Source organism: Miscanthus floridulus, chromosome 10 (genome assembly GCF_019320115.1).
Source record: "Miscanthus floridulus cultivar M001 chromosome 10, ASM1932011v1, whole genome shotgun sequence".
Taxonomy (NCBI): Eukaryota; Viridiplantae; Streptophyta; class Magnoliopsida; order Poales; family Poaceae; genus Miscanthus; species Miscanthus floridulus.
Window position 1 is genome coordinate 43,221,962 of NC_089589.1, and position 11,543 is coordinate 43,233,504.

Here is an 11,543-nt window from a genome sequence, read left to right on the forward strand (position 1 = left end):
GAGCTTGGATCTGGGCTTGGAAGGGGCTGGTGTACAGCAGGGAGGTAGATCAATGGAGGTGCGCCACTGGCGTCATTGGGGGCATGGGGCGGGTCAGGAGGGTGGGAGAGGTCCATCCCGTTCCCGACCAGGATGCATTTATGTCCTTGTTTCACTATAATTTCAATAGTTTTTTCTTCCATTGCAACGCACGGGCATATTTGCTAGTAATAATAATAAAGAGGCAAAATTTTAGCCCACTTTTTTGTCCATCAATTTTTTTGGTCCGTCTCCCTCTAACTTCCGGACAATGGAGATTTTCTTCCGTCCAGACTTATATATAACCCGTGCTCATACAAGTTGGACCGATTCTCAAACGTATTGGGTCATGTGACCCGGAGTCTTGATAACTTGGATAGCTAGAATTCTATTCCTAAACTGAATAGGAATATAAATCATGATCAAATAGAAAAGGACAAACAAAAATACAAATTAGATAAATCTTACCCTGAATATTAAACTACCACTCCTCTCTTTGGTTTTGTGGACGGTTTGTCGTGGGTAGATTTTGCGGACGTATACAATTATCTTATGCTATCTCTCTTGGATTGTACAATTTCTTTCCTATTCAAATACACAATTACCTCATTACCTCATGCAATCTCCTGGATTGTACAATTTGTTTTCTATTCCAATACGCCGTCTTCGAATATTTATATATACTTCAACTATTGAATCAACAAAATTATCGCGTCATATACTTTTCCATTATTTTTTCCACGCCACTTTTTTATGGATGGATTTGTTTTCCCTCAAGTAATGTTTCTGTTTTCCTTACCTAATATTTTCCCCATTTAATTTCTTAACATCCCATTTTTTTGTCCATCCATTCTTTTGGTTTGTCTCCCTCTAACTATTGGACAATGGAGATTTTCTTCCGTCCATACTTATATATAACCCGTGCTCATATAAGTTGGACCGATTCTAAAACGTATTGGGTCATGCATGTGACCCGGAGTCTTGATAACTTGGATAGCTAGAATTCTATTCCTAAACTGAATAGGAATAGAAATCATGATCAAATAGAAAAGGACAAACAAAAATACAAATTAGATAAATCTTACCCTGAATATTAAACTACGACTCCTCTCTTTGGTTTTGTCCTCACGTTCCTAATGTTTTTGTCCGCAAGTTGTTTTTATCTGGCCCGCAACTTTCCTCTATTGTGCATTTGCTTGGTGTTATTTTTCCCAAAATCTTCCCCTCACTGCGGTGGTTATCTGGCCCGCAACTTTCCTCTATTGTGCATCAACTTGGTCTTATTTTTCCCAAAATCTTCTCCTCACTACAGTGTTTTTTTTTTGGTTTTTTCTCAAATAAATGTAAAAACAAATAATAAACAAACACTATTCTTGAACCATTGCCCTTTATGCAGTTTTGTGATTTGATTAAAAACAAAACCTATTTTATTAAAATCTAGATTACTCAATGGTCCAACTAATCAACCAGTTATCTGCTATCTTGATCAATTTACTTTCTAATCATGTCTAAATAAATGTATCTCTGCAATCCTCGACGGGAGTTGCCATGTGAAAAATTGAGTGGTCTCCTGTCATAAGCACCAGAATTCTTGACACGTCAACAACTAACTCATTGCCGACTTTAATCAGAGATTCCAACTACCGATTTTTATGGTCCTCGATGAAAATGATGAAGGCAAAATTTCAGTCCATTTTTTTTGGCCCATCCATTTTTTGGCCCGTCTCCCTCTAACTACCGAATGATGGAGAGTTTCTTCTGTCAGGACTTATATATATAACCCGTGGTCTTATGAGCTAGAATCCTAATCTAAATAGACCTTGTCGTGTTTAATATTGAATCCTAATCCTAATCTAAATAAAAAAGGAAAATATAAGAGTAAAAATTAGGCACATATACAACCTTTTGTCCTCACGTTCCTAATGTTTTTGTCCGCATGTTTTTTTTATCTGGTCCGCAACTCTATTGTGCATTTGCTTGGTGTTATTTTTCCCAAAATCTTCTCCTCACTGCGGTGGTTTTTTGGTTTTTTTTCTCAAATAAATGTAAAAACAAATAATAAACAAACACTATTTTTGAACCAATGCCCTTTATGCAGTTTTGTGATTTGATTAAAAACAAAACCTATTTTATTAAATTCTAGATTACTTGATGGTCCAACTAATCAACCAGTGAGCTGATATCTTGATCAATTTACTTTCTAATCACGTCTAAATAAATGTAGCTCTGCAATCCTCGACGAGAGTTGCCTTGTGAAAAATTGAGTGGTCTCCTGTCATAAGCACCAAAATTCTTGACACGTCAACAACTAACTCCTTGCCGACTTTAATAAGAGATTCCAACTACAGATTTTTATGGTCCTCGAAAAAATGATGAAACTAAATATTGAACTATAGAAACACATGGATAGTATGATATATTTACATCTAAATATTTCTGTACTTTGGAGTGGAAGAAAAAAATCTATCAATGTTGTATTTTGTATTTAATTTGATACCAGTTTCATTGGACATTGTTATATTATTACCAATTTTAACTTATATTATAGATGTCATGGTTATCCTAAAATAAATTAGAGGTCTTAAATTTCATAGAAAGGAAAAAACATAAATAGACATGAAACACTTCCTATCATAGTATTTCATGAATGTACTTGATATTTTTTTTTCTCCCGTTGCAACGCACGAGCATGTTTACTAGTCAAAATAAAAAAGACCAGAAGATTTCCCATCAGATTTCCAACAAAGAACTCGCCTGTCCCCATAAATCACAATGTTTCTTCACCCTGCCATGGATCTGACGGCTCTAACCACGGATGTACCACCTGCATTGGCTCTACGTGCCTCCCTGATCGACGACCTCAGCCGGAATCGCTACAGAGCCAGACACTACGTAAAAGACGATGTTTAGCAACGGTTCGATTTTTTTTGTAGGAGCGGCTGGTGATGGAGCCGCCCCTACAGTGGTGTGCTCGGGTGCCCAGACACCATCCGCCCCTACAAATGGAACAGCAGGGGTGGCGGGTGTTACGAGCCACCCTTACAAATGGGTTCTGATTTGTACGGGTGGCTCAATCACCAGCCGCCCCTAGAAATGCTATTTGTAGGGCGGCTGGTGATTGAGCCGCCCCTACAAATGGCCCCATATTTATAGCTCTGATTTGTAGGGGCGGCTCAATCACCAGCCGCCCCTGGAAATGCTATTTGTAGGGGTGGCTGGTGATTGAGCCGCCTCTACAAATGGCCCATATTTATAGCTCCGATTTGTAGGAGCGGCTTAATCACCAGCCGCCCCTATAAATGCCCCCCATATAAAACAGATGCAGCACCTTCTTCCTCCTCGGGTCACTCACTCCAACCCGTGAAAGAAAGGTGGGGAGGGCTTGGGCACCTCCTAAAAATTGCTCTACTAAGGGGGAAGGTTTTGGTCTCAAATCCTTTGGTGGAGAGGTTGTAGAAGGTAAGAAAATGCTATTCCATACTTTTTTTGAAGTTTTAATGGTTGGTTAGTGAGTAATTAGAGTTTTGTTTTTCTCTCTCTTCTATGGTGCTTGAGCTACTTATGAAGGAAATTAGACCCAAGTTTTAAATGTACTAGGGTAAATTAGGGAGGGGAACAGGATCATACCCTTATTTGGTCTATGTTTCTTGATTTTAGTGAACAATTAGTTAGTTTTATGGATGTTTCATGTGCATGTGGATCTAGATCTAGGGTTTGGTTTTTTTATTAATTTTATTTTTGTAAATTTATGTTTGATGAAATTGGACTAGGGTTTGTATGAAAGATATTGGGTAAAGTATAATTGTTGGTAATTGTTGTCTTTGAAATTGTTTATTGTAATCAATAATTATGTATTTTAATTATTTATGGATAAATGGGCCATTAATTAATTTTCCTTTACCATGGTGTGTTTGTATGCTTCATGTAATTATATTAGATTTATATTCATATATATCTGAAGTATATACAATTATTCTCAAGTAATTATTAATTTGTTTCATTTTTATATATATCTGAATAAGTAGTCCTTTAATGTTTGTTTTGTTGTTGTTGTAAAAGATGGAGTACATGAACTCTTGGATGTATGGTTCGTTAAGGTTCAAGGCAGGTTTCCGTGAAGAGGTGGATAAATTTATTGAAGCCGCAAAGAAGCATGCAACAACATTGAAAGAGAATAAGGATACAATTATTTGCCCTTGTAAAGATTGCAAGAACTATATGGCATGGACAGATGTGATTATCATCATATCACAGTTGATTATGCGAGGATTTGTTGAGGACTACACAGTGTGGATTCATCATGGTGAAATGGTTATTGTTAACGACGAGGATGAGGAGGAATACGACGACGAAACCATAGAATCCCTGTCCCAATATTCAGCAAAGCTTGATGCACGAATGGATTTCGAGTTTAGCAATGAACAAGGTGGTGATGCTGGTGGTTGGGATGGTAACGACGAAGGTGGTGCCAATAATGATGGTGGAGCACGTGTCGGGGATGAAGATGATTTGGAGGACATGATTCGAGCCCTTGGACCAGAGATTTTACTAAATAGCCCGAAAGGTCTAGAAAATTTGGAAATGGTGACAAAAGCATCGAAGGAGACTATGTATGGTGTTGAAAAGGGTTGTCCAACACATTGGACATTGCTACGTTTTGTGCTAGAGCTGCTCATCCTGAAGGCTAAGTACGGCTGGTCAGACTGTAGTTTTAATGATCTATTGCATCTCCTGTCATGGGTGCTGCTACAACCAAACTCAGTTTCCACCAACACATACCAAGCGAAGAAGGTCATAAGTCCATTGACAATGGGGGTTGAAAAAAATCCATGCATGCCCCAACCACTGTATACTTTTTCATGGCGAAACGTTCAAGTCACTAGATAAATGTCCTCGGTGTGGAGCCAGCCGGTACAAGAACAATGACCTTTATGGTGGGGATGAAGCCTCCACGGGGAAAAGAGGAATAAGAAGGGTACAAAAAAGGTGGTACAAGAATCTCAACCCCCAGAGAACACTCCATTAGGAAATGATGCAAAGCAGAGAAGAATTCCTGCCTTGGTAATGTGGTACCTGCCAGTGACCGACCGCTTGAGATGTATCTTCCTAAACCCTAAAGAAGCCACACTCATGACATGGTGGGATGATGAGCGCAAGGTGGATGATGATAAGATTGCACACCCGGCTGATTGTAGTCAGTGGCAAAGGTTTGATGAGAAGCACAAAGAATTAAGCGATGACCCAAGGAATGTACGGTTTGGCTTGAGCACCGATGGAATAAATCCCTTCAATGAGAGGATGAGCGACCACAGCACATGGCCAGTGATCTTGACCATGTACAACATCCCAACATGGTTATGTCAGAAGAGAAAGTACCTTCTCCTCACTATTCTTATTTCTGGCCCTAAACAACCAGGCATTGATATAGACGTGTTCCTCGAGCCTTTGATGCAAGAAATGGAGAGGCTATGGAGGCATGGGGAGCAGATGTACGATGCGTTTCGAAAGGAGGACTTCATTTGTAGAGCAATAATATTTGTTACTACCAATGATTACCCCGCATTGTTTGCTTTGTCTGGACAGATCAAAGGGAAGACGGGATGCTTGGTTTGCTTGGATGGTACTACATGGGTGTACCTGGATGCATCCAAGAAGATAGTTTACCTAAGGAACCGACACTTCTTAAAGACAAGTCACAAGTACCGCAGCAAATTGTTCTTTAGATTTTATGACAACGCCCTGGAGATTGACCCCCCTCCGGAGAGATATCATAACGGAGAACACGTGTGTAGAATGGTGAAAAACATACGCGTCGTCTATGGAAAGAAGAATCTGGATGGGACAAATAGAGATAGAAGCACACCTCCTGTCGAAGGAGTACCTTTCAAGAAACAATCGATCTTCTTTCAGTATCTGCCTTATTGACCAGACTTGGAGGTCCCCCATGCCATTTGTCGACAAAATATGGTCGGCAGTCTACCTAGGGGTATGCCCAAGGTAGTAGATTGTCAGCAGATAGATGCGCAAGTCACAAACAAGATGGTGATGTAAGACAGACACGAGGTTTTATCCAGGTTCGGCCGCCAAGAAGGCGTAAACCTACGTCCTGCGTCTGATTGTATTGCTGTATGTCAATGAGAGATGTTTTTTAGAGGGGTCCCCTACCCGCCTTATATAGTCCGGAGGGCAGGGTTACAGATCTGGAAACTAATCCTAGCCAGTTAGAATTGCCATAGGTGGCCGGATAAGGATTCCTATTCTAACCAACCAAGATCTTGATCACCAAATCTATCTTGACTCCTTGCGCGGGACTCCAAACAGGTTGGCCGGGCCGCGCATCGTCTTTTGGTGGACCGGACCCTCCGATCTAGGCCGGCCCAAGCCTAGCCGTAAGGGTATAGGGGTTAATACCCCCATAGCTAGTCCCCGAGCACCATGTATTATGCTGCGATACGCCATTTTAACCTTCTCCGAACATTGAGGCTTGAGTTCTTGACGTCTCTGAACCACCGTATTCAACCGGAGAAGTAGGTTGTCCGAAGAATGTGTGGTGCTCTTAAGAAAAAAGAAAAATATTTCCGTCCTGGGAAGTGTGCCCACTTGTATTTCTAAAAGAAATGTAAGTGCGTCTCAAAGCGTAGCGTCCTTGATCATTAGAGGCGTAGGGATCGAAAAACAAACACATTCACCGCAAGGTGAAGTGTGCCCACTTAGTCCCCGAGCCTGGTAGTAGGTGACGTAGGCACGTGGTGCTAGGGTCCAAAAAGAATTCCTAGTTAATTTGAGAACCCAATCGTCGTACAGGCGATATGAGATGCACTGGCAGGTGCATCGTACCGATGTAGTCCCTGAGCTTGCTGGAAGGCGAAGTATGAGCCTTGTAGCAAGGTCTAAATAAATGTCTCTCAACTGTATGTGAGTACAAATCACATGTAGCCAAGGAGAGCGGTCTCCGAGCAGTGGTCGGGACAGTCCCCGAATACGGTAGTGGTTGGAGCAATCCCCGAGCATGGTAGTGGTCGGAGCAGTCCCCGAGCACGGCAGTGGTCGGAGCAGTCCCCGAGCACGGCAGTGGTCGGAGCAGTCCCTGAGCACGGCAGTGGTCGGAGCAGTCCCCGAGCACAGCAGTGGTCTAGGCAGTCCCCGAGCATGGTAATGGTCGGAGCAGTCCCCGAGCACGGTAGTGGTCGGAGCAGTTCCCGAGCACAGTAATGGTCTGGACCATCCTTGAGCACAAGACATGCAGCGAAGAAACAAACGCCGCTTGTACTATTATTTGGTGTATTTATTTATTTTCTTACTCTATCAAGTCTAATCTGACACGTCTAGTCAAAAAAGCAGATGGGTATAGCACGTCATACTGTCTTGCCCTTTCTAGCAAACAGTCGCTTGGCACCTGTAAGGAGGTGCATCAATGTGGGCCCTCTCACACTAGCAACGAAGAGGCGCGTACACTAGTAATGAAGGGGCGCGTTTATTGGCGTAGATCTTGAGGTTGTGAAAACAACCGTCTGCGGCACATGCGCACGTCTCCCAAGAATCTCGGGCAGACGAAACGGCGGAACTCTTGGTTATTTATAATATAGAACTGGTAAGTTACTTTTTACCGATCCCCATTACCATTCGCCGCCGCAGCCTTCTTCTTCCTCTTGCCAACCCTAATACTTCCGAAATCATCACCAATCACCCCTCCACCATATCCACCTCCATCAACAAGGGCGGATTCATGGCGAAGAGTGATGCCTAGAAGAAAGCCGGAGTCATGGCGAAGGAGTGGTGGAAGTCAAGAAGCAACGAGTATACCATCGAAGACCTCATCATCATGGGAGTACTCCACAACAAGGCACTCACAGGATGGCGCGCGTCGGAAGGAGAAGGGTACCCTGAGCCACAACCGGGTGATATTGTGGTTTTCAAAGATTTCTTCAAGCGAGGTTTTGGGGTTCTAGTGCACCCTTTCCTTCAAGGGCTCTGTTTGTATTACGAGATTGGGATTTGCAATCTGCATCCCAACTCGATTCTTCTTGTCTCCACCTTCATCCATCTTTGCGAAGCATATGGTGGCTTCCAGCCCCATTTCGACCTCTTTCGCCATCTTTTCTGCCTACGGAAGAAAGGAAGCGGCGGCTCGAAGATAGCCAGGAGGTGTGTACCTCAATCTGTGTGACGGGATGAAGGCCCAGTACTTGCACTGCCCTTGGAACACATCTTTGGACGACTGGTACAAGAAGTGGTTCTACATCCGCGAAGAAGCCGAACACGATCACATTGTGCGATGTGGGGTTCATTCCGGAGAAGAAGAACAGCTGGTCGGAGAAGCCCGAGCACTTGGAGCAGATCTCAGAACTTCTTGAGATGATCCCATGGAAGAAACTGGATGGTCCCGAGCATGGTCGGGAACTTCATCAGCCGAAGGATCTAGCCTTGCCAGAGGAGGGTACATCCCGGCTACGAGTACCAAGGTAGCGCAGACCCAACTAGGACTAGGCAAGAGGCGCTTGACAAGATAGAAGTCAAAGCCAGGATTGGAGAGCTATTCAACTTAGCTGATCCGAAATTATGTCAGGTTGAGCGACATCGAGCACGCCTTCAAGCTGGCCCGACCTCCCCCAAAGGTAAATTATGCTGCCTTGTACCCTAGTAGAGTTATGTTGTAACAAAACTTACTGTGTTGTCGCCTTTATGTTTCCCAGAGTAATGGTCGTGACAGAGCAGCAATGTTCGTGTCTCCACCCCCTGGTGTGGATTGGCCGCAAGTTGCCGGCCCAACCGCCTAGACCAGGCCAGGGATCGAAGACGTCGACTGGGCCTATACTCGGGGTTGGGGAGGAGGCAACGGACCAGAGCTGCTAGGCAAGCGGCCGGCGGCCAACAAGCATCGTCAGGCCATCTTCCCACTGTCAGATGATGAAACAGAGGATGCAGACATCTTCTGACTCGTCCCTCGAAAGAGGAGGAGACAACTGGAGTCGACGGAGCAGGGTGGCTCCTCGTGCCAGTGAGGATCGCATCACCGACCACTGCAACGTAGAGGACAAGCGGCAAAGGGGTCGAGCACCAAGCCCCGACGCCGATACAGGTCGTGGAAAGAGACCCGGTGACACCCGCAGAGCACAGTGGAGCAAGCACGGACGAAGAGACGCGCCTTCACCACATCATTCCTTGCTTCCAAGCTGTAAGTCATTGTAACCTTGATGTAAGCTTACAATTTATATTTGAATACCATTGTCCTCTGAACTTATCTCTGATACATTAGGTCGGCATCCACCGAAAATCTCGACCAGCTAGCCGGGTGTGGCATGGCTCCGCCAGCAATCCCAGAGAGAACTTCCCAGCAGCCGGCTATGGAGGAGCCTATAGTAGAAAGTCCACTAGAGCCTCAGCAGACGAGCGGACCAGACAACAGTCCCTGAGCAGGTGGTCGAGGGGAGAGCCGAGCCAAGTACAGGTGCTCTAAGCACTAACCCTGCTGAGGGGGATACTTCGGCACCAAGGGTATCAGAGCAAATCGAGGAGCAGGAGCCAGGAGGTGGCACAGAGCAGGTTTGCCGATGATACGGCCCATGGGAAAGCCATGGTGATCGCAGAGGCTACCAACTCTGGACCAGCGCCGCTGCCCGAATAAGAGGCCGAAGAGGCACGAAGTAGAAGAGGTCCTAGGCCGTCCTCAGGACAAGCGACAACATGTATATGTGTCGCACTGGCGGAATGACCAATGGGTTATGCATGAGGAAATCCCAGAGGTCGAAGGAGACCATGAAGGTTGAACGAGTGGCAAAACGTCTGGTGACGGAAGTCCAGGTATGTTTTGCTTGACCACTTGATCCTGCTATCCAGTCAAACTGTCTGACTTAGTTTTTTTACATGCAGGACTTGATGAAGACCGCAAGGTACCGAAAGAAGTGCTTCGACCAGATTGAGGGAATCACAGCAAGCAATAGAGAACTGACAGCCAAGGTGGAACGCTTGCGCCACCAACTTGAAGCCACCGACCAGGAAAGGACAGAGCAAGAGGCACAGAACCAGAACCTGGTCGTCTAGCTCAGTAACAAAGAGCAGGAAAAAACAAGTAAGTTGTCACTTTATCACAACAAGTGCATGACACGTGTTGTTGCATTGTTGGTAGTAACAGCTAGTAGTGCAGGCTTAGAAGCTGAAGTAGTCCGTCTCCAAGAGGAGAATAGCCGTGTGGCCGCAGAGTGTGGTCGCCTGAAGGAGGACAACGAAGAAACTGGCGCACGACCAGTCGCAACTCCTAGGACCGCACAACTAAGATGAAGGAGGAACTGAAAAGTAAGTGTTCCAGACCACCTTGCTCATTCTAGTTGCCCGCCTTATCTTGTCGTGGCGTGACATTTTAATGTCTTGTGCGGTTTGCAGTTTTAAATGTCAATGCCAAGAAGCATCTGGAAGCCGTGATGAAAGATTGTGACGGCTGGAAGGCGCGATGCCTAGAGATCACCGAGGATCGGGACACATGGAAGAACCGGTGCCAGGAGGTGGCAACTGGCATTTTGCCCGTCCTCGACCTTATCGACCCAGCGCTTACAGAAGGAAGTGCCAAGGACGCCGCAGCTCGGACTGGTCGAGAGATGCCGAAAGGCATGGGGATGGTTCCAAGAGTTCGTGAAGGAGGCGGGTGAGTACACAGGCGCACATGTGCTAAGCATGGTGCGTGCCCACTACCCCCTGATCGATCTCAAGTGCCTGGAGGCTGGGTACCCGAAGGAGGTAGATCCAGACAAGGCCGAGGAGCTTCGGATGACCCAGCTGGACCTGTCTTCAAAGATAATTGGTGATATTAACCTTGTGGAGGTGGGACAGCACCTGTACAGGGTACGCCATCAACAAGTCAGCTAGAAAGGCCATCAATTGTGAGCCAACCGGCGAAACCTGCGGTCTCGACCAGCCAGGCATCGGCGGGGCCATCCTCTTCAGCTCGACCAGTACAAGAGTCCCCGAGACTCGAGCAGGATGTCGGGAGCAGCGAGCAGCGGGTGCCGCGTGCCCCGACCAGCCAATAGAATAGGCTAGAGCTATAGAAGAAGGACGATAGTTGTGTTATTGTAAACTTGGGCCTCTTCAGGCAAGCTTGTAATAACGTAACTGTATATCATCATAAGCTTGTTTTCTTTGTATAAAACGTATTTAAGCTTGAAACTCATGTTGGTGTAACTAAGTGAGAACATGTTAACGTTCTGTTTAGTTGTACCATTTTACTCGACACGTCATCCTAAAAAGTTTGTACGGCCCTAATTTGGCATGTGGTCGGAGTGTGAGGTGCGTGACCTGTGCACACGTAGACGCGGACAAGTCAAACCAGGGGGGACCTGCCGATCACCCGTAGCGTAGAGAGCGGATCCCATGCACGTGTTGGGAGGAACCAGAGACAGGGCCTGCTCCGAAAACCCTAGAAGGAATGGTGGTCGGCTTTGACTGGCTAAGTTAGAATAACCGTAAAATTCGAAGTGACACATTAGAGTGGTCGGAGAAATCATAATAGCTTTATTGAATTAAATCGAAAG